Here is a 20,952-nt window from a genome sequence, read left to right on the forward strand (position 1 = left end):
ATTTGAGGTAACAAAAGATGCTAAGGGTTTTTTTAAGTGTAGTGGGATTCACTGGTAAATCTTTAATCATATAGTTAGGATGTCAGATTAAAAAATTGATTCAAAAACTACAATGAAAATGCAAGGTTGTTTAAAGAGTTGTGAACATGTGTTTTATTAGCATAATGCTTTGTGGCAAACAGGTGAAAATCCTTTGGAGATGCTCTGAATAAATTGCTGAAAAGCTCTTGGATCTTGCTGGGTGGTAATCTGAAACAGCAACAGGAATAGGGCAGAGTTCAATTCAGGTAAAAAAGGGTAACGGTATGTGAGTTTTTAAAATTATCATTGTAATTTTAAAGACTTGCAGGCTAAAACTCTGTAATGCTGAGTACGCACATGTAGAATGAAGTTTAGTCCCTCCCTAGACCAGCTCACTCTCTGAATAGATATGAATGCTGCAGAAGAGCAATCAAGGTAGCTTGTTCTTTGTCCTCACATAAGTGAAGTGGAATTCAGGAGTGACTGCAGGTTTCCTCATGTGGCTACAGCCACTAGTTTGCATAATTTCCCAAATTTCCTGTCCTTATTGATATCCTACTCCATCTTTTCCACACTATAAAGGAGGAAAAGTTCTATTGTTAGGGAGGATTTATGATTAATTTCTAAAGTTTGGTGGATTACTAATAGTTAAGCAATTACATATCTTTAAGTATTTCAAAATCACAGATCTTTGGCTAACAATAAACAATAACAATAAACATTTCTTACGTCTTGAGACTAGTATTCAAGTATTCAGCTAGTTGTTCCTGGGCATAAGCCTTTCATTTTAAGTTTATGTTCTTTTCTGGAGCCCAATTGCACAGCATATTTCTCATTTTTGGAAAAAAAAAAAAAAATATTGAATATTTTAGAACATAGCACACAGGAAAATATTTAGAGTTCTCCATATGTAATGTATGTCACAATTGTATACATCACATATTTTTCCTCTCTTCTCCTGGCTTCCTCAATCTCAAGATATCTCCAAAAGGGACTTCTCATTTTTCTTCCTAGTCCAAAAGTTTTGTGACAGTAACTTCTTACACTAACAAACAGAGCATTAGCACAGCTCACTTTAGTTAAGGCAGTGGTATATACCATGCTTGCACTAGGATATGAATGCAAATGCCTGTTTCCTTTGAAGTCAGGAAACCCCACCATTTACTGTCTGAAAATGGAGGTGAATGCTGAATCACGAACGTCAAAGGAACCTAAGCTCTCTCATTGACTAGAAGATCCTGATTTAAGACTCAATACTATCTTGGCTTCCATGAAGGCTTAGTAAGGTAAAGTGCTCCAGGTTGTTTTCCAGGCATGACAGAAAAATGTGTAATCCTCTGTTCACCTCTGTGATACTTTCCCCTTAAAGCTCTGCTCACTTTATAGTAGGAACCACTGCTGTAAGAAAATTCATAGAGTGAATAGAAAGCATGGTGGAATTCGAAGTAGAATTTTTCCTGTTTTGTCTTATTTTATATCTTTTGATCCTGTGTCTGTCCTGGAGGTGATATTACTGTGAAAAGTGTGTGGTAAATCACGAGGGTGAGAAAGGAGCTTAGCTCTTTGAAATAAATGTAGTCAAATTCCTATTACACCCTTTGTGATCTGATAAAAACAAATTTAACATGCAAACCATTGCAAAGACAAATACATGCAGTTAATCCACTTACTTGCAGACTTGAACAAATATTGACAGAAGAAGTACCATACCTGTGAGTAATGACCCACCACACTGATGACAGATCATAGCCCTGACTAGAGCTTGTACATGAAAATACTGTATGTACAGGGCTTAGCTCCATTTTTTCTACACTGAAATGTGTTTCTTCTTTTGCATTAAAACTTATCAAGTCAAAGGATCTGATCTTCCTGGGTCAGGTGTCAGAAGCTGCTTCTGAATTCTGCTTTAATGGTGTTTCCTATAGAGTGGTCACTTCTGGTGTAGCTATATTACATGTTCCAGTCAGACTTTTCATGGCCTGAATGAGGGTGTTTCTCTCCAATGTTAATAGAGAAGTACCAAGAAACTAAGTGTTGATTTTAAGAGACATACTTAAGCGCATTTCACACTCTTCTTCTTCAGCTCTTCCATGTAATTCCTGATTCCATTTTGGGCAGGATACTATGGACTAGGTGTGAGAAGTTTTGTTAAATTGATGTAACCCAGAATACATGTGGAATCCCTTCTGTAAACTGCTTTTTGTAAAATAACCCATCCAGTTTTATAGATGATAGAGGATTTGATGTGCTGTGTATAGTAGAAACAGCCTACATTTTGAAATTACTATTTCCACATTTTTGCGATATAGAGAAGTTTCAAAATGCAGCAGTATTGTTTTTGTAATGGCAATGGTTTGAAGATATTTGTAAAGGTAAATTTTGTGAGGAAAGATGAAAAAAACAGGCATAATGGTGAAAATTCTTAGGTTGGACAACACTCTCTTTAGTTAGGAATAGTTTGGATACTTGCAGGTTCCTAAATTGCTTATACTATCCTCTTGTTTTCTTTCACTCTGGCTTTTCATCCTGGAGCTCCAGCCCCCCACAAAGGATGTTGAGTCTGAGATGGGCTAGTATCATCACAGATGAACAGAGGAAAAGATAAACTCTTAATTTTAGAAGAGAAACTGCCATCCCACGTGTTCACCAAATACTCCTTCCTCAGTACATCTTGTATGCCTGCTTGATGGGGAGCCACAGGCTTCAGTGTATCTATCTGGCTCTTCTAATGGTATGTTTTGTAGGTGTGATGCCAGTGTACAGCATACCACCCCTCAAAGCACAGGTCTCTGAGTCTCCTGCTGAGCATCCCTTAAGTTGCTAGATTCCCATCAATAAAAGGCCTGCCACTAGAAGAACTAGTCAGAAGCATTATGTTAGATTTCAGGATAAATTTTTAGAAAGATCTTTCTAGCAACCAGTCTACTCCAGAAATAAAACAACTCTCCTCCTCTTTCCCTTTCCCATCCCAAGGCAAAAGAAGCAGCTTCACATCTGCTTTCTTGGAAGGCTTACGTTTGCCTGCAAAGAACCATAATGTCAAAACCAGCAAGAAAAGACATTGCAGGTTGATTCTCTTCCCCATATATTTTTACCATTTTTTTTCCATCCAGATTTGGAGTGAATATTTCCTCCAATCATGTTATACCTTTTTCTTTTCTTTTTTTTAACATATGGAAGATATGTCTGATTTTAACATATCTCTAATTATATTCCATAGCTTGCTGAAGTGAAGCTAAAATTATGCCTTTTGTGATGATAGTGAATCAACTTTTCTACCCGTGTATATGAAGGTGAATATGAAGGCTTGTGTCCTCTTGATGCCATTGACTGAGGAATGCTGAAGGAAGTCTGCAAAGGAAAGTCTTCTCTTATCACTTGGCATTTCTGACTTGCTAATCTGATTTCAAAGAAAAATTGTTTATAGGAGTTCCTGGTTCAGATCCTCTTCCTTGCTAAAGTTGATGTAAAAGCACGTGCAACAGTAACTGGATGAGCAAGTCAAGCTTGCTGAGTTCCAGATATGCTAACAATTTACTGATTTAGCAGCTCTGGGATGCCAGTTAATAACCAGAGAAATAGCAATCTATTCGAAGTTACTGAGTCAGACAATTTGACTTCTTCATGTACTGCTGCCAAAACCCAAGTCTAGGTGATGTTCCAACTCAACAAGTCTCTTTGTCAGTGATTATATTTATCTGATGCTGCTCGCTAGATGGACTGATAAAAAAACAGCCTGTATTTTCTTCCCTCTACCCCACTTCTCCTTCACTTCTCATACCTACTTACATGGTTTTATTACCCACACTGTCTGTCTCTTGCAGCATAGTCTGATACAGTGAAAGAGGAATGCAAGTCAAGCTACATTTTTTGTGTCCATTCAGACTCTTCCTGGTAGCAAGGGGGGGAGTACCAGCAATTACAGCCTGCACTCAGACACATCAGAGAAAATACCTGCTTAGAGAAATTGTTACCTTTCACAGGATCGCATGGTATAGTTAGAGAAGGTGATGAGCCCACCAGACTTCAGACAGAATAGTTAATGTTTTCCAGATATTTTCCTTGTATTTCAAATCAAGCTTCCAGTTCAGTGTTGAAGAGTTTGTGTTCCTGACAACATATAAAATGTAATACAGGAAATAGACATCTGTGGCCACAAAACAGAATACCCAAACATCTTTGGGGTTTTTTTTAACCACTATATAAAACCGTCTCCTTAAAGTATTGACTTGAGTTTAAGAGACAGAGGCCTTGGGAAAGTCAATAATAGGACTCTTTCTTATTTACGCCATAGTAGCAAAGGCTTCACCTTCATGATGCCTTTAGGAATTCTACCCAAGTAGTCAGTAAGAATCTTGATGTCCATACCCTTGGGCATGCCCACCAACAAAAAGTCCCCCTCAGTCAGGGTTAACAGGAAGGTGGAAATATTTTGGGAGACTACAAAATTCAATTCTGCATGGCTGGTGTCAGCACTCAGAGCCTATGGGGTCAGTCAGTCAGCTTGTCTGCAAGCCATATTCCTTTATGGTAACACTGACTATACATCAGATCCCTGCAAAAACAAATGAACAAAAAAACATCACCAGAGGTGGGCCACTTGCATCCTGTTGGCACAATCCATGTTCACAGTTGTTGTTATTTGGCTCCATTACCTTGAAGAGACGAGGAGCAGCTGTGCAGGAAGTGTTGCCCACACCACCTAATGCTTCCTCCTGTACAAACAAATGGTGAGCTGTACAGCCTGGTTAAAGGCATGTACAGTAGTGCTGGAATCTGTTCTCATCATGTACAAGGATAGCCACAAGACATCAAATGTGTGCTGCCACAACTGGTGGGCAGACTGAAGATGTCCTGTAGGTGGGATCTGACCTCCACAGCTGCCAATATTGCAGAGTTGAATGACAACCAAACACATACATCTGTTAGGCAGCAGTCCCACAGAGGGAAAAGAAAAAGTAGTATGGGCTGTTCTTCTTGACTGAAAAGTTAGCTCCAGTTTAAAAAAAAATAAAATAAATGCAGTTACTTTAATTCCATTATAAAATGTTTTTAAACCCTTTTCCATCAATTATTCTAAAATTACTTACATTTAGGGTTGTTCCTTTATTGATTTTTCTATTTGTCACTTATCAGAACTTTCAAAAAGAAAGTGAAACTCCTTCTGTGCCACATGAAACTCTACTATGCCAACGCTGAGCAAAAATGTAACAGGGTATAAGCCCAAAAGTACAAGAGAAAATATGAAAGTAAAAGAACCTCTGTCATCTTATTATTGTATTTGTCCTAAAGAGAAGGCCTTGGAGATGTGGAAAGGAAGAGAAGGAAATCAAAGGAGGAAACAAAAATCTGACCATTTAAAACATTCAGAAGAATATTTTCTAAGTATTCTTGAAGGAATGAAAGTGTGTTGGGCTTCAGTATAAACCAATTTCAGACATCTAATTTTTTATAAGCTTGTATGTGCATGTGTGTGTGTGTGTGTGTTTAAAACTGTAGAGATTAATACATAAGAAAGTCAAGTATTTGGCTTAGAAAATGAAAAGCTAATATGAGATGCCAAGTTTTAGCTGTGTGATTATTACAGAGGAGAGTGAAATTAGTTTGTAGATATAAACACCATACTATGCCTTCAAAACTAAAGATATCCAGACAATCTCTGGCTGCCAAGCCTAGTTTCCTCTGGAACAGACTGGCCACACTCATGTTGCAAAGCTCTTGACATGGATTTCCTCTGGGTGCTATGTAGGTCTTCTATATCACTAAAATATAGGTATTCCGTGTTTGGTTTGGGCCTTTTTCAGTCTAAAGTGCACAAATCAACAAGAAGGAAGGGGAGCATCTTATAGCATGATGTCAAACACTTGAGTTGTGAACCTTGGGTCTAGGGGACCCTTGGGTCTTGGGACTAGGACATTTGATGATTTAAGACCTGGTTGGGTCAGGACTAAATGCTAAAGGACCTTGTAGGTCAGAGGGAGCTGGTCCTAACATGGGCTTCTCCATTCTGCCCTGGGAAAGAAGTTCCCAAATGGAGGTATTCCTCAAATCCAGGTTTCAGCCTAGGTGGAGTTAGTGTGTTTCCAAAAAGAGCCTGGAAGTAAACTGGCATATACACAAAGTGAGCAAGGAATTGAAACCGGAATGAGTATGAGGATGTAGAAACTCGGATTTCTTGTAAGGGAACAACTAACATCTGATTTACCAGGATCACAGCCCCAGAGATGTGGAATAATTACACTTGCCAATATATATTTTGATTTATTTTCTTTTTTTCTGTGTTGCATTGAATTTTTTTGGCAGACTGCCCACCTGCCAACCTGTGTTGGCTTGCAGAGACAGTCTTTAGGCTGAACTGCAAGTAAGGGCTTTTCAAATCCATGGGTGGATTTCAGCCAGGTGACAAACACACGGAACCACCAAACATGGTCCTGTTTATTGCAGTATCTCTCTGCCTAGAAATGCCCATTTCTTTTTGGTCAAAGTACAAGCAAATATTTGAAGTGATGTGAAAATGGGGTCATATAGATTCTTACAAGAGCTTGTTGCTCTGAATCATTGTTAGTAACATACAATGCTTTACTCAAAAAAGTTTGGGTAGTTTTCATTATGAAGTGCGTGAGATGTGAGGTAACAAATGGGGAGATACTTTGCAAGATTGAATTTGCTTTACAATGCACATACCTGTATTTTTTTCTAGTGACTGCAAATGTGGTAAAACATGCCAACTCAATAACACAGCAGTTTTCAAATAAGCAGTTCTCATTCGCAGTTGTTTACTGTTACTTCTTTAGTGTCTTAGCGTTAGTTTAACTTAGATACAAGCTGACCAGACAACAAGAGAAAATTATTTCTTTAATGACAATGTTCATTTTACTACTTCATGTTAATTTCAAGCCTGAGGTATTTGAAACATTCATGCCTGGCAGTGAATTTCAGAATTTATTTTAGTGATGAAAAGAGTTCATAGTCAGATCCAGAACCCAATTTACCCAAGATGATATATGCAAACATAGGATAAAAGACCTCACTGAAATGCAGATAGGTTTCTAAAAGCTGAAGCTGCCTCAAGACAAATACTTGATATATTAGTAAGGAGCTGCCTCAAGAAAAATACTTGATATATTAGTAAGGATCTGTTACTTAAGAAGGAGAACAAATCTTAAACCACATAAGTAGGATCCAGTTGCCTGAATATAGTGCCAATGAAAAGGTCTTGTGGTCCTTTAAATGGCTCAGAATACCTGAGAATTCAAGCCTGTGGAATGAGGAGGTGAAAAAGAGATTGAATGGGTTGTTGCCCCTGTCTTTTCATCCAGAATTCTCTGATAATACAGTTACAGCTGAGAGGCACCTATGTTAATTGTGAATGCTTTCTTTGCAGCCTATTGGCTTTAGTAGTGTGGGGGATGGTCTTTTGCAGTTTTTCACCTTACTTGAAGCTGAAGCTTCAGGTCATTTTGTAGGGTACACTGTGAGGTTTTGGTGGTTTTTTTTCTTGCAAGTTTATAATGAACATAATAGGTTTAAACTTTAAGGTTTATTAATTTCCTGTGTCAGCTGATACTTTCTCTTCTTCTAGCCATTCTTGTTGCATTGCTGCCTGGAATTATTTCCCTGTTGCTGTTGCTCCTTTTTTAAAAAACAAAGTTATTTATCCATTGGACACAATGTTTAATACCATTTCTGGCGTAAGACAAAACATTATACTCGAAAGAAAGAAGCTAAGAAAATTCCAAGGCACTTGTTGTCATGCAGGAGTACAACACCAAAGAGTTAGGTACCTAAGAGCTGTAGAAAACCAAAGCTTGCCAAAAGTCATACAAGAATTCAGGTATGAAACCAGAAACCATCACAGACAGATCTGGAAGATAGGAAGTCCAATGCTGACTGGCATCAATTCTGAGGATAAAATTTTGATCAAACAGTGAAGAACTTTGTTCATAATGTTCTTTTTTCTTTACCTAATACAAGAGAGTTGGCGGCCAGTTTAACCACACAAAACTCGGTGTTCAGAGAATGCATTCAGCTTAGCTAAATCAAATTCACAGGTATGTGGCAATTGAAAATCAGTGGAACTACAGTTGTTTATCAGAAATTAGATCCTGAGTTCAAAATGTCACATAGCATTGGCAAGGCAACAATAGCAAATCATGTTTCGCAGAATTACTCTCAACAGTAGCCATAGCTTAAAATGTGGTTAAAACAGCATTTTTTGAAGGTTAAAGAGGTGCTCACCTCTAAGAACTCACTCTTGCTTTTAAGTAAACAGCACTTACTATATCTTTAGACTCTATAATGCATTGCATTGCCTTTGTGATAGATATCCTATTGACTCTGTGTGACTCATATTTTATGACCTCACCAAAGAGGTAACACCCTCATTTGATAAAAGGCTGTATCAATTAAGAAAAGCCCTGCTCTGTGATAACCTGATTAAGAGCTGAGTACTCAGGGTGGTGGTGTCAGCCCTTTCATTTCTAATCACTTCTGGTTTCTTGAGCAGCTTTATGGAATTATCCAGCCTTTGGCAAACTTTTGTATGATGCCTACTGCACCTAAAGATAAATTATTCTCTATTTGTTCAATTTGCTGCAAGGTGAGGCCCATCTGCTGGTAGGGATCTGTTTTCTAAAGACTTAGTATCAGAAGTTTCATTTTGTATTTGAGTGCCCTTTTAGGGCTTTTTGTAATTTTGTCATCTTTAGAAGTCAGAAAAGGGAAAGAAAAAAAGAAAGAAGTAATGCAGAAAGCTGAGTTTTAAGATCACACACATATATGCTGGCTCATAAATTCTCTGGCCAGAAATGTCAGCCATTTATATCAAATTTGAGAAGAAAATCTCAAATCCAGAACTGGAAGCAAGGTTATCCTTGTTTGCATAATCAACGAGTGTTGATCATAAAATACATTTGTTATTCCCACAACATGGCCAAACCCTTCCCTCTGTGAACGTGTTTCGTACATCACTATCATGGAGTAATGGAAAATTTGATACATATTGTAAGACATACTATTACAGCTTAAGTTCCCTTTTCCAAGGGTGGAAACATCTAGGGGGAAAATGCCATGTACTTTGCTTCATAGTTTGGTTCTCCTTTTGTTGCCCCCCTCTGGATGTCTAATCTTAGGATCAGTGTTAAACTTTTATTAATGTGGCCCTTTTTTCTGTTTCAGTTTAAACAAGAAAAACTTCTGATAATACTGATGTAGATTGCAGAGAGGTTTTGCTCCTTGGTAACCAGCACTTAGTAACCGGTGGTGTAATCAGGAGCTGCAGGTGGTTCTGTAAGCCATTAGTGGACCACAGGGGCTTGGGGTAACAACATACCTAACAACGTGGAGGCAAACCAGAAAGCACTGTGCTCCTTTTATTTTGTTGTTGTTATTAGGTTTTGGGTTTTTGTTTAAGATTCAAGCCCGTTTGTTTAAAACCTTTCTGTTACTGAGCTGGCTTTTGCTGTTAGGATGACTGGTTTTACTTCATGAGCCTAGACCCAGTTCAGAGCATGTTTCCTCTGATAGCCACTTTTCACCGCTATTTTAGAAGCTATTAAACAACATCCACTCTCTTAGGCAAAGACTGTTAGATCAAAATTCAGTCCTCCCAGAACCTCCGTATTTCAATCAAAGTCCTGTGTCCATTCTCAGATTGAGTATGGATTAGGTCATGTCCCTTTTCTAAAACAGAGGCACCTTTTTTACCTCTGGTCCCTTTCATATTTTCAGGTCTCGTGAAGCATGTGTCACACTGGCCAAGCAATGCTTAGGTGGAAGAGGTACCTGCAGACATCTGACACTAGAATCATCATTTCTTGCACAAAACCTCCCTTAGCTGACTTAGATGATCAGAAAAGCAGTTGCTAGCAGACAAGTAGCAGTTATAACAATATATACAATAATATACACAACCATGCAATAATCTTTAAATATTCTATGTTCATATATCAGTCATGCCTCAGTGAAATGTTTGGACAGTATGCATTTTTACATCAGTCTTCAGAGTAACTTATGTGAGAGCCTGAAGGTGGAAAAGCTGATAGTGCCAGCAGGCTTTGAAAGAAGAAAGTGCCTAGAAAAGCTCTTGAAGTGTTGAGAGAGCATGATGTCAGATAGAAACTACAATCTAGGTAGATCAGACAGGGGTGGGATCAAAACAGCTACTTGCAGTGTGGATGTTATGGTCTAACAAATAGTCTACTGAAAAGAGAAGAACTTAAAACATGTGAATAACTGTGAATCACAAGAGATGCTTACAGAATATTGTGAAAACAGGGCATGTGTAAGATATATGTGTTCCTCTGAGATATCTTGGCCATACTTTACAATAAGCAGTTTAGAAACTTCCTGGAACATGAAAAACAGCAAGAAAAGAAACCATCAGATATTTATACACAAGGCTAAGGGGCCTCATGAGCCTTCTTTTCTCCAGGCTAACCAATCCTAGCTGTCTCAGCCTCTCCTCACATGATAGATGCTTCAGTTGCTTAATCATGTCTGTGGCTGTTCACTGGGCTTGCACCAACAACTCCGTAACTCTCTTATAGGGAGCCCGAAATTGCACACAGCACTCTGGATGTGCCTCACCAGTCCTGAGTAGAGGGGAAAGATCCCTCTCCCTCTCGATCAGCTGGCAACACTCTGCACAATGCAGCCCAGGAGGTTGGTATGACATAAGTTGCACTGGCAGTACATGGATAGGTGGGGCAATGTAAAGTAAAGCATTCTGGAACAGTGAGCAAAAGCAGTTGAAAGCTAATGAGGTAGCTCACATTGCCCCTTTGGATGAGAGTACCACCCACTACTAGGCAGCAACACAACAGAAGCTGTATTCAAACTCAGGACATCCATATAAGACCTAAGGCACAAGTACCATAATGATAGTCCCTGCCCAGAATTGTACCAGGATGTAAGGACATATGGCAAGGAGACAGTCTGGTGAAGTTAGGACCAGGCACCTCTGAGACTATATTAATTGTATCACATCATACCTTATCATATCTAATAGATACAAGTAAATATATACACATACATGTACAAGCAAAGGCACAAAGGAATGTACTGGCAAATCTGTAAAGAAGAGGAAAGTTTCCTCAACTAGCATGATCACACTGGTAAATTTATAGTCTGGTGGTGGTGAGATTCAGGTATACCACAGGTCTGCATGGATCCTGAACTGCTTAATAGTGTATTGAAAAGCCATCATTAGACCTTGTTGGTAGATGTACTATCTGATTTATCCTGGGCAAAATTTCCAGAGGGGGTGGTGGCACAGTAAGTTAAACGATCCATCCATTGCATACCTTTCACTTGGTGTCAGTTGTGGGTGATAAACTGATCCCAGAGTTCAGTGTAAACTGAACCAGGAATATCACAAAGACAAAGAGCTTCTGTTTTGCAAGAAGTAAATACTGGGGAAGAGTCAGGATAAGATTTTCTTATCAAGCAAATAAGGGATGACATACATTTATAGTGAAAGCAGCAGATGGAAACCGTAGCAAACTGAAATAATAGTTATCAGTTCTGGAATTAAGCAGTAGGGAGATGCTTAATCAAAACTAGAGGGTGGGATCCAGAACTTCTAGAGATCTTTATACATCATACACACCCCATTCTTGTCCTGTAGTTTTGTTTCTGCTGAAAATGCTTTTAGTTGGTTTTTTTTTTGCCCCCTCTAGAGTAGTATGGCAGCTACGCAAATGTTTGACCCTGTGAGCATCCAAAAATTGTGTTTTCTGGCCTTGCCAGCCACAAGCCAGCCACTGACTGCAGAAACAGTATTTTGCAGAAGAAGTCGTGAGTACGCACAGACACGTGATCTGCATTACTAAGGGCACTTGCCAAAGTCAGAAAAAAGAAATATTCCTGGTCAGTCAAATCACTACAACTTTAATCATCAGGAGATAGTAGAAAAGATCCCTTTTTTAAATAGCAACCTCTTTTGCAATATGTTTTATACAATAATAATGCGTTCCCTGGTGTAAACATGTGTCTGTTCTTAAGAAGATTTTTTGGACCTTTGACCAGTTGCAATCACATTTTGCAGATAGCTAGACATCTTGAGTTTCTGTAAAGCCAGAAAAATTAGTTAGCCATGTAAAAGAAAGAATTTTCAAGACCTTTCACTGCAGAAGAAGCTTCTGTATTAATTTGCCTCTTATCGCACAGGGAATAAGAGCTTCAATTCAAAATATTTATATGTTGGAAACAAGGCTTAATTGCCCAACACCTTAAATCTCTGACCTGATAGGTGAATTTTCTGTTGTTTGTTAATGTAAATACTGGCTGAAAGCTGGCACATTCCTAATGTTCTTAACTTGAATGAATGATGTTAACGTAGTTCAAATAAAATTCTATTTAGTGTAACTCAGAGTTTCAGTGGACCAAGAAGACAGAACCCTCTAGGAAACCAGACTTTATTAGGTCTGATGCTTGTGGAATTCATGAGGTTTTTGCCCTGGAAATAAATTAATCCACTATGGCTGTCCCTCACTGTGTACTACTGTTCTGAGAAAAATGAATGACCTTTAGCTGTAAAAAAAGATGTACTTTTCTATGCAATCGTGTACTTTCCAGGCATGAGTCATGAAGACACTTTCAAATATCCTGCCCTTTCTTCCCCACTCTTCCTTCTCTCTGAGACTGAGAATGTCCTGGTTGTCTGAAGCTCTTGTGTTTTGTTGTTCTATCTGTGCACACCAGGATAACATTCTTGCTTGTCTGTGACTCATCTTACTGCTTTCAGGTCTTTGTTCCTGGTATTTTTATTGAACTGTTATTCCTCCTTTATAAATTCAGACTGAACTTCAATTTTTCTTTTGTTTGGTAAACCATTGTTAATTCTTAACTCTTAATTTCAAAACTCTTTCTGGAGTATTCAGTCAGTTCTTCTGTAGCTTTCTCTTTGGGTCACATTGTTAAAGCCAGTGTACATAGAAGGTTGTTTCGAGAGCTACAAAACTTGATTAATCTCACAAAAAAAATAAAAACAAGAACAAACAAAAAACAACAAGGCAAAAGAGTTTCAGAACCAGCTTCCTCCACCTGCATTCATGAGCAGGGTTACAACCCACACAGTGCATTAGAAATTGCCACTATCAGAAATAAGTCTGCTATCTTATTGGCTTGGTTTCCACTGTCACTCATCGCTATAGCTATGGAAAGAAATGCTCCTGAAATCTTTTCTTTCATCCTTATATAATGTCTTATCACCCCATTTCCCCAGTGGGGTCATTTTCTTTTGTTTCTATTTTTTTTCATTATGCACTTTACTCAGAAAACAGTTTACACCCAAATACAGTTAAATTTAAAGCGTTCTTGAGAGCTGAATAGTAGCATCTGCCCTGCTTCTTCTCAGCCTTTTTTTTTCGTAAGCCATGTGTTGAAAGGTGAATCTCTCAGAAAAACTCATAGCAGATTCTCTGTACAGCAAGTAAGCAATCATTTGCACAAAATCACAAGCATGGCCTTCCAAATGAAAAATTGAGGAGCTAAAACCAGTTTACTACCATGAGGTTGCAAACTGCAGTAAGAAGACCAATATAGACCCAATTCAGATGTGAGTATTCTCCCTCAGGCCTGTCTGTGGGAGAGTGAGCACTGCTTCCTCTTACAGATGTGTGTTGAGACAAGGAAGTCTCCACAGCTGCTCTTCCTCCCAGTAAAATGCATTGAAAACCTGGTCTAAAGTGTCTTCTCATGGACTTGGAACCTTTGGAGGTAAGCTTGGTCTTGGACAAGTTTTGATACTTCTGGTAGAGGGGGAAATGTGGGAACAGCATACAGGTTCTGCAGCCTCTTCTGATCTCCCAGGCAGCTTTTCGCAGGTGAAGTCATTAACATATCTGTGATGATGTTCACACAGACAAAAACCTGCACAACACAGTGCTGTACACAAAGGTTCTTGTCTCCCTGCAAAATGACATCTCCCTTCATTGCTGATGTTAGCCATAGACATCTTCTGGACAGTATTTCGGCTTTGTCACATGCTCAAAGCCCAGTCTCATAGGTGACTTTCTGCTAGTCTCTAGCCTTGTATAAAAATATCCCCCTTTTCACATTCTGCTGCCTGAAAGAAAAGTCATATTGACCAACATTTCAGGAAGCAGGGACTGCTCTGTCACCCCCATAGTGCACAGGAAATGACTTTACACTCTGGAAATTATGTTTGAAAGCCTGTAGTTAAAGAGGTACTATTTCTTTAGTCAAATGTTTGGTGGAGAGTGGGCAGGCACTTCTCTGTCAGTGTATCAGGTGCAAAAACAGACACACCTTCTCAAATGCACGTATAGCTCCTGGGAAAGCAGGCTGGGGGAATTTTAGGTATCCATGCAACAGTATTTTCATTTGTGTTGTTCCTGGTATGACATCCACATTTTTTCCTTTCCTCTTCTTAATGCACATGCAAAGGTGAAAGAAAATCTGTTCATAAATGATTTATCAAAGTGCTACGTTATCTTTAGTCCTTCTAGTGGATTTGTCAAGTAATGTGACATACTGCATTACACCACAAGAGTTACTGGACTTTGTCATGCTCCTGCGGCAGGAGGGGGAGGTGGTGGTGTATGTTGGGTTGTGTTACCAGCAGTGTAGATTTTACTGTAGGTTTTGTGTGACATGGGCATTCAGGTTCATTTCCTGGTACACACATTTGTAAGGGACTCCTCAGTAAGTCCTTCAGCCGCTGAGCAGGAAGTCTCTAGTTGTGTTTCAGTTACAACAACAAAGTCTTCTGAAAACTACAACGCATTAAATAATACAACTTCTTTGTTTTCATTTGCCTGGGGAGGGATATTTTAACTCCACAACTTCAGTGTGTTCAGCTCCAACTTCCTTCAGTTTGCTTCTCAGCTTCCAGTTAACTTATTAAAGATGTAAAAATCCAGGAGACATTTCCAGATCTTGTGTCCTGATTTTCTTTTTAAAGCAGAGTGCTAGCAGCAGTGGAGAGTATGGTCTGACAGCCTGTGGCATTAGAAGGTGGGAAGGGGCAAATGGGGAATGAAGAAGACTTGGTGTTTCTGCCTTAGGAGAAGTAAGGAGCAAAGCCTGCTGGAGACCAGGTAACTAAGGACAGATGGGACAAATTCAGAGGCAACTTAAAAAATTAAGAAAGCTGTTTCAAAACTGATCTGAGTTGGAAGAAGAGACCAGAATCTGTAGCAAATGGTTTCTCTTCCTAGAGCAGCTTCAAAATTCTGAAGTTTGCTGTTTCACAGTGAGGCCCTCTGCATGCACACTCGGCATGGCTTTCGCTGGAAGAGCAGCCTGCAAGAGCTGGACTTAAAATTGATTGTGGTTCCTTCCCTCTTCCTTATATCGTGGCTTGGGTTTGGTTTTTTTTTGTAAACTATGGCCTTTGCGAGAAAGATTTTTTCCAGAAAAGGGGATTGAGAAGGGTAAACAAAAGAGTTAGAAGTCTGATTTTCCAAAAAAGGACATTCTGCTTATCAAAAATATAGAAACTGCAATAGTGAAATGGGTTTCATTTTAATATAAAATAATATCTGTCTGTTGCTGATAGGAGGGAGGTGATTAATATACTACTTTTCTTCTTAGTGTAATGAAGCCTGAGATTGTATTTTCCTTACTGAATTAAACATAGCTGATGCCTCCATGCCCCTGTATTTCATGCAATTCTGACTCACTTACTAAATAATAACCTTCCTTACATTATTCCTCTCAAGTTTTTATTTTATCTATGTGTAGCTAAGGAGGCAACATACCTTACAAGTTACCAAACAGAAAACAAGTTCAATGGACAAAGACTGCAAAAATTACAAGAAATAAATAAATGCAAGGAACATATGTAAAACGGGAGTCAATCTTCAGCGCGCCTAGGTGGATGCAACTCTACAACTCTTATCCAGTTTGTCCTTTGACCTTTTTTTCTGACACAATAAAATTAAATTATATGGTACATGAGAATCCTGGAGATCCTTCCTGGTTTATGTGTCTTCTCTACCTTATTTCTGTCAAAAAAAGTAAGAAAATATGGGCATGCTCTGAACGAGCCACCTAAACAGGCTCTATCTGCAATTGTTGTCAGCAGCTGCAGTTTCCCTAGGCTTACCTTGAGTTTATCTAGTGGAGGATCTGGTCTATTAAGTCTCTACATTTCAATGTTACATGGTAATATGTTTCATGTCAAAGTTTATCTCCCCACTAAGAAATTTTGTGAGTGTTTATTGCTGATGGAGAAACTATGTAACAGGGAAGTGCAACTTCTTTCCTGGTTCCAGTTTTGTTTGTGCGATTTTTACGGTGATTTCCAGCCATGGCTGTAAGATGAAGATATGCATAGTCTCTATTACATATTATATGCATCTTAGAAGTTGTATTGACCAAAGAGAAGGTCTGCTATCTATCACTGTGATCAGATGTGCTCGCAAGGCACTGCTGACAGACTGAGAAGCATGTTAAAATTCGCTTTACTATGTCTAGATGGGCAGAAAAATCATTCCCCAAGAAACAGTAGGGAGGTGGGGTTTAAGGTAAATATAGGAAAACAAGGAGAAATAGAAATTAGGTTTTCTACTGAAAAAAATACCCCACAACCCAAAACCAAAAAAAAAAAAAAGCAAACAAAAATCATAAAGATTTGAAAAGACTGGGCTTTCTTGTTAGATTAATTTTTCAAGCTGGGTTTTCATTTTCTTATTAATATTTTTAAAATCTCAGTGTCTTGATAGATTTGGATCTGTGTAATAAACTGTGCGCACAGGCAAAACTTCCAGGGGATATCAGTTTGCATACTACTTTAATTTCAGTCTATGTGCTTTGATTGTGACAATAAATTGTGGAAAGGAATATTTTTATCTTTTAGCACTCTAAATTAGATATTGCTCAGATTTAAGGAGAACTGCTAGTGTTTCAAGGAGAAAGGAACCAGAATCTGAATCCAAAGTAATTTTCAGTGCTCACAGAAGGAGATGTCCTCCTTCACAAGCATTCAGTCTTCCACAGGCTGGAAACCCCTCTCTCCTACGTATGCCCTGTTCTCCCAGGACCTTTTTCCCTCCCTGCACTGTTCATTTCCTCAGGGTATAAAATAGTCCTTCCTCTCTGAATGAGAGGAATTGGTCCTGGCAGACTACATGTACAGTGTTCTCAAGTGCTGGCAGTCGAAGAAGCCCTTCTGTGATTTCCTGGGAATTGTTTCAAAGCAGTTAAAATAGGAAAACATCGAGCACAGTTTTACAGAGCTGCATCAGAATAATTCCAGCAGCCAAGACTGCAAATGCTGTAAGTTGCCTTTGGAAATGATTGACTAAGTAGCACCTTCCAAGGAAAGTGCAAGAAACAGGCACCGAAAAGGAATAGCTCACTAGTATATAGTAAGTGGAATTTACTCCTACTTCTTCTTGGGCAATGGAGCCTGAAGGTTTGTATAGCAGTATCTGCATTACCTGTCTACCAGCCAAAGAGACCTGGCCACTTCATGCATGGGGTTAGGGGATGTGGGGTGAACTAGCAGCTTTGTTTACTGCTGTTGATGTGGATGTAGCTGCCACATAGCTGAGCTATGAAAAAATCCTTGGTAATATTGCAAAGAGAGGAAGATACACTGATTTGGAGGATATCCAAATTGGCACTAGAGACACAGAGGGTGATGAGCTTGCAGCAAGGGTTGGTAATTCTGGTGGAGTTCAGGGTGACGGGTGAGGGAGGATAGAGACACATCATGCTGTGTATGAATCTATGTATGTAATTCTAATGAACCTGATATGGCTTGACTAAGTTAGCTTTGTCTATCTCAGAAATAATTTTGCTATTGTAGTGTAACGAAATCTGAATTGAGACTAATACTCCAGCTGTAAGTAAACATGTTGGGTCAAAAGCATAGATGTGCTACTGTTCACGTAAATAGTGTTTTATCAGTTTGCTTAAGTGCTGACTCTAAGCTTATAAAACACTTGAATTCACCGTATAGCTTCAAGAAACTGCTTGTAAATAAACGTTCCTGATGAAGACTGATAAGCCACAGAGCCACAAAACCATTTTTGTTTGCCAGTTAAGATTCAGTGGCCCGAAGAAAAAGTTGATAAGGAAACATATTTGTTCTCTACAAATAGCTTCTTTTTATTTTTGGTAGTTCACCCATGTTTGAGATAAACACCAGATAAACAGGGATAGTTTCTAATTCTTTCTACATAATGCCCAAAGAAAGGAAACTGTGCCTTCAAGGTTTTGTGCTGCCTTTTTAACTGTACCACTTATTTAAGAAAACCTTGCCGATGAGTAGAAACCAGATGATTTCTTTTTTTTTTTTTTTTAATGAGAGATCTGAGAATTTCAGAAATAACCTAGAATGTGATAATTTTCATTACACAGTGTCTAGTATGTTTCATGGCTTTATTTTCACTTGTTCAGATGACTTCAAAGAATCATTATGCATTAGTAAACAAGTATTGTATAGTATACAGTGCATTCAGGTAATACTAGACAGTGTATACCCAGTGGTGCCCAGCCTACACTCAGCACATTCACTGTCAAGGCTTCACTCTCAATGCTTTGCATCAATCACCAAACAAGCTGACATCTGGTTTCCTAAACGCATGTCTACTCTGCTGTCATTCCAAGAGAAGCAAAGTGCAGACATACTGCAAAACCTAGGTAAAATGAATCTAAATTAGCCTGTACTGTTGCAGCTGATTTATAAAAGTATCTCTATTTTTTATGTAAGCTAAAATCTCTAAGGATATATGCTGTCACATTAAGCAGGACTACTTTCATTTGATCTGAGCCATCTGAAGAGATGGGTACCTCTAGAAGATGATTCCTGTCTTTTGGGGTGACTAGGATAGGGGAAGTAAGGTGTTTATGTGGTCTTATGTGCCCAGACTTCAAATCCTCGTAGTTGAGAAGGGCCTTCTGCAATGTGGTCACACTGTTACTGTGCACTCAGGCATCCCTCCAAATCAGAACTAAATCAGTTTTTCATGTGAAAGAAGAGCCCAGGAAGGCCCCTTTTGGTTCCCATTGACAATTCTAACACAGTGGACTACAAAGTCTGATGTACTGTTGAAGACTTGCAAAAAAAAACTGAGAGCTGAAATTAGTAGCATGTGTCAGGCTTTTTAATACATCAGTATGTGAATGTAGAAGGCCGTCAGCTGGCCATTTAGAGGAATTTATTCACTATATTAAAGCTTCTAACTCTAATGGCCATAGAGCTGTGCAAACAAAAACCAGTGAGAGGCCTTGCTAAAAGCTGCACAATTGTTCAGACAGACAAAAGAAGGTATGATCATTGAACATGAGAGTAAAATAAGAATATTATGACTTTTACCTTAATACAAGAACAGTCACATGGCTCCCTTTCAAGGAATAATAGAAGCAATTAACTTTGTAGTGCATTCATGTGGTAAGATTGAAATCTTTATGAATTACACAGTAAAGATAGTTTAGCATCTAATACCCTTTTAAGTCCAGCAGTATTTTTTGAGAGATTTACAAAGTTAATATTTGATATTATGTTTCTAATGATATTAATAACATAAAAGTGGTGCAATTTGAATGTTAACCAATAAAATAAGGGGTATAAAAAATAAACCAAATGCAAGCTCCATGAGAACAACTAATCAAATAACTCTTCCTATCCAAAATCTGCTATACTTGGTTCTCTTAAGCAAAAAACTTTGTGAGTATTAGAAAAAAAACAGTTGTGATATGATGTTATTACTAAAAGCTTCTAGAGTATTAGTACTGCTTAAAATAGTTCATATTATACTGTAATAAATACTGTTATTGTACTGAAACATGATACTGATTTTAAAATACCCTAACCTGTCATTATTTCACAATGTATGCATGTATTTCTATATCATTGACTTTAAAGAGTTTGATTAGTTTGAAAGTCTTATTTAAATGTGTAGCTTTTACTCTACGTTTTCATACTTGTAACCTCTGAGTTTTTTAAGATGAGTAGTCCTGATACTCCCAATATTCACTATGTATTGACACTGAGACTTCTAATATGCACCTTAACAGATGCTTGTGTGGGCTTTCATGACCACTGTTATTGTGTGTGTGTGTGTGTGTGTGTGTGTGCGCGCGCAGGTAAAATGTTTAACTTGTGAAGTTTAACAAGTACCTCTTAAGTCTGTTTTTTTACAAGCTCATGATCAAGAATTCCTATCCAAAAAAAAAACTCTGACCATTTTAGGGTTAGTAGTATAGTGTATTGTTTTCATGTAAACCCGAAACCATTTGGAAAGATCCACCAGTGCCAGAGAACTGGCTTGGGAAGTTCTGCTTCTAACAGAACCCCACTTTTAGAAGCCCATAAGACACTCAGTGAAAATGGCATTCCTGAATGTCATTTTCACTGAGTAACTGTGTCATTCTGGGAACAGGCTAGTATTTTTAAAACACTGTGTGATAGCTTAAGAGCTTCCATTGCATTTCCTTCTTCTTTTTTTTTTTTTTTTGGCTGTGTTTTGGTTTTTTTTTCTTTTGATTAGTCTAGTAAAAAACCTTCCCTTCTTCTTTATCAGCATTAATAATTATGTTGCAGTCACCAGACTGATGATGAATTTTTGTTTTTTTTGCAGTATTTGGAGGTATTAAATCTGTAACTAGATATATACAGTAGATAGATACCAACTTGAAGTATTTGTGTTCTGGTGATGGCTGAAGGCCACTTTAACTCAGAGTTAAATTATATTTGCTGAAAAGTAGACACAGTGAAGTAGTAAACTGTGAACGATATTATTGTAAGTTATTGTATAGAGTACCTGGTACATTCACGTTCAATTAGTCTATACTCTGATTCTTTCCCTGCAGACCTCCTTTTTTGATATCGTTTTTAGACTTGAATCATCAAGAAAGAGACCCATGCTGTCCATGTGGTCATTTTTTGTTTTATTTATTGCTGAATGGAAGTCCAAGCAAAACTTTGTTGTTTCAGCAGTGACCACCAGTTTTCAG

General features: G+C 38.3%; 1 long non-coding RNA gene across 7 annotated transcripts in view; it reads left to right on the plus strand.

Moving 5' to 3' along the window:
- The first annotated feature begins 214 nt into the window (after positions 1 to 214).
- The window catches only part of LOC134163888 (uncharacterized), a 36,429-nt gene continuing 15,691 nt past the window's right edge, over positions 215 to 20,952 (plus strand). The window contains exons 1-2 of one of the 7 annotated variants that reach the window (XR_009964891.1): positions 17,073 to 17,265; positions 17,801 to 17,836. This is a non-coding gene — a long non-coding RNA (uncharacterized LOC134163888). Of the gene's footprint in view, positions 288 to 17,072; positions 17,266 to 17,800; positions 17,837 to 20,952 lie in introns of those variants that run through there. The other 6 variants (XR_009964894.1, XR_009964889.1, XR_009964890.1 and 3 more) reach the window with 6 other exon arrangements.

The sequence above is a fragment of the Pezoporus occidentalis genome, unplaced genomic scaffold (genome assembly GCF_034315485.1).
Source record: "Pezoporus occidentalis ecotype Australia unplaced genomic scaffold, CSIRO_AGI_Poc_V1 ctg21, whole genome shotgun sequence".
In the NCBI taxonomy this organism is placed as follows: Eukaryota; Metazoa; Chordata; class Aves; order Psittaciformes; family Psittacidae; genus Pezoporus; species Pezoporus occidentalis.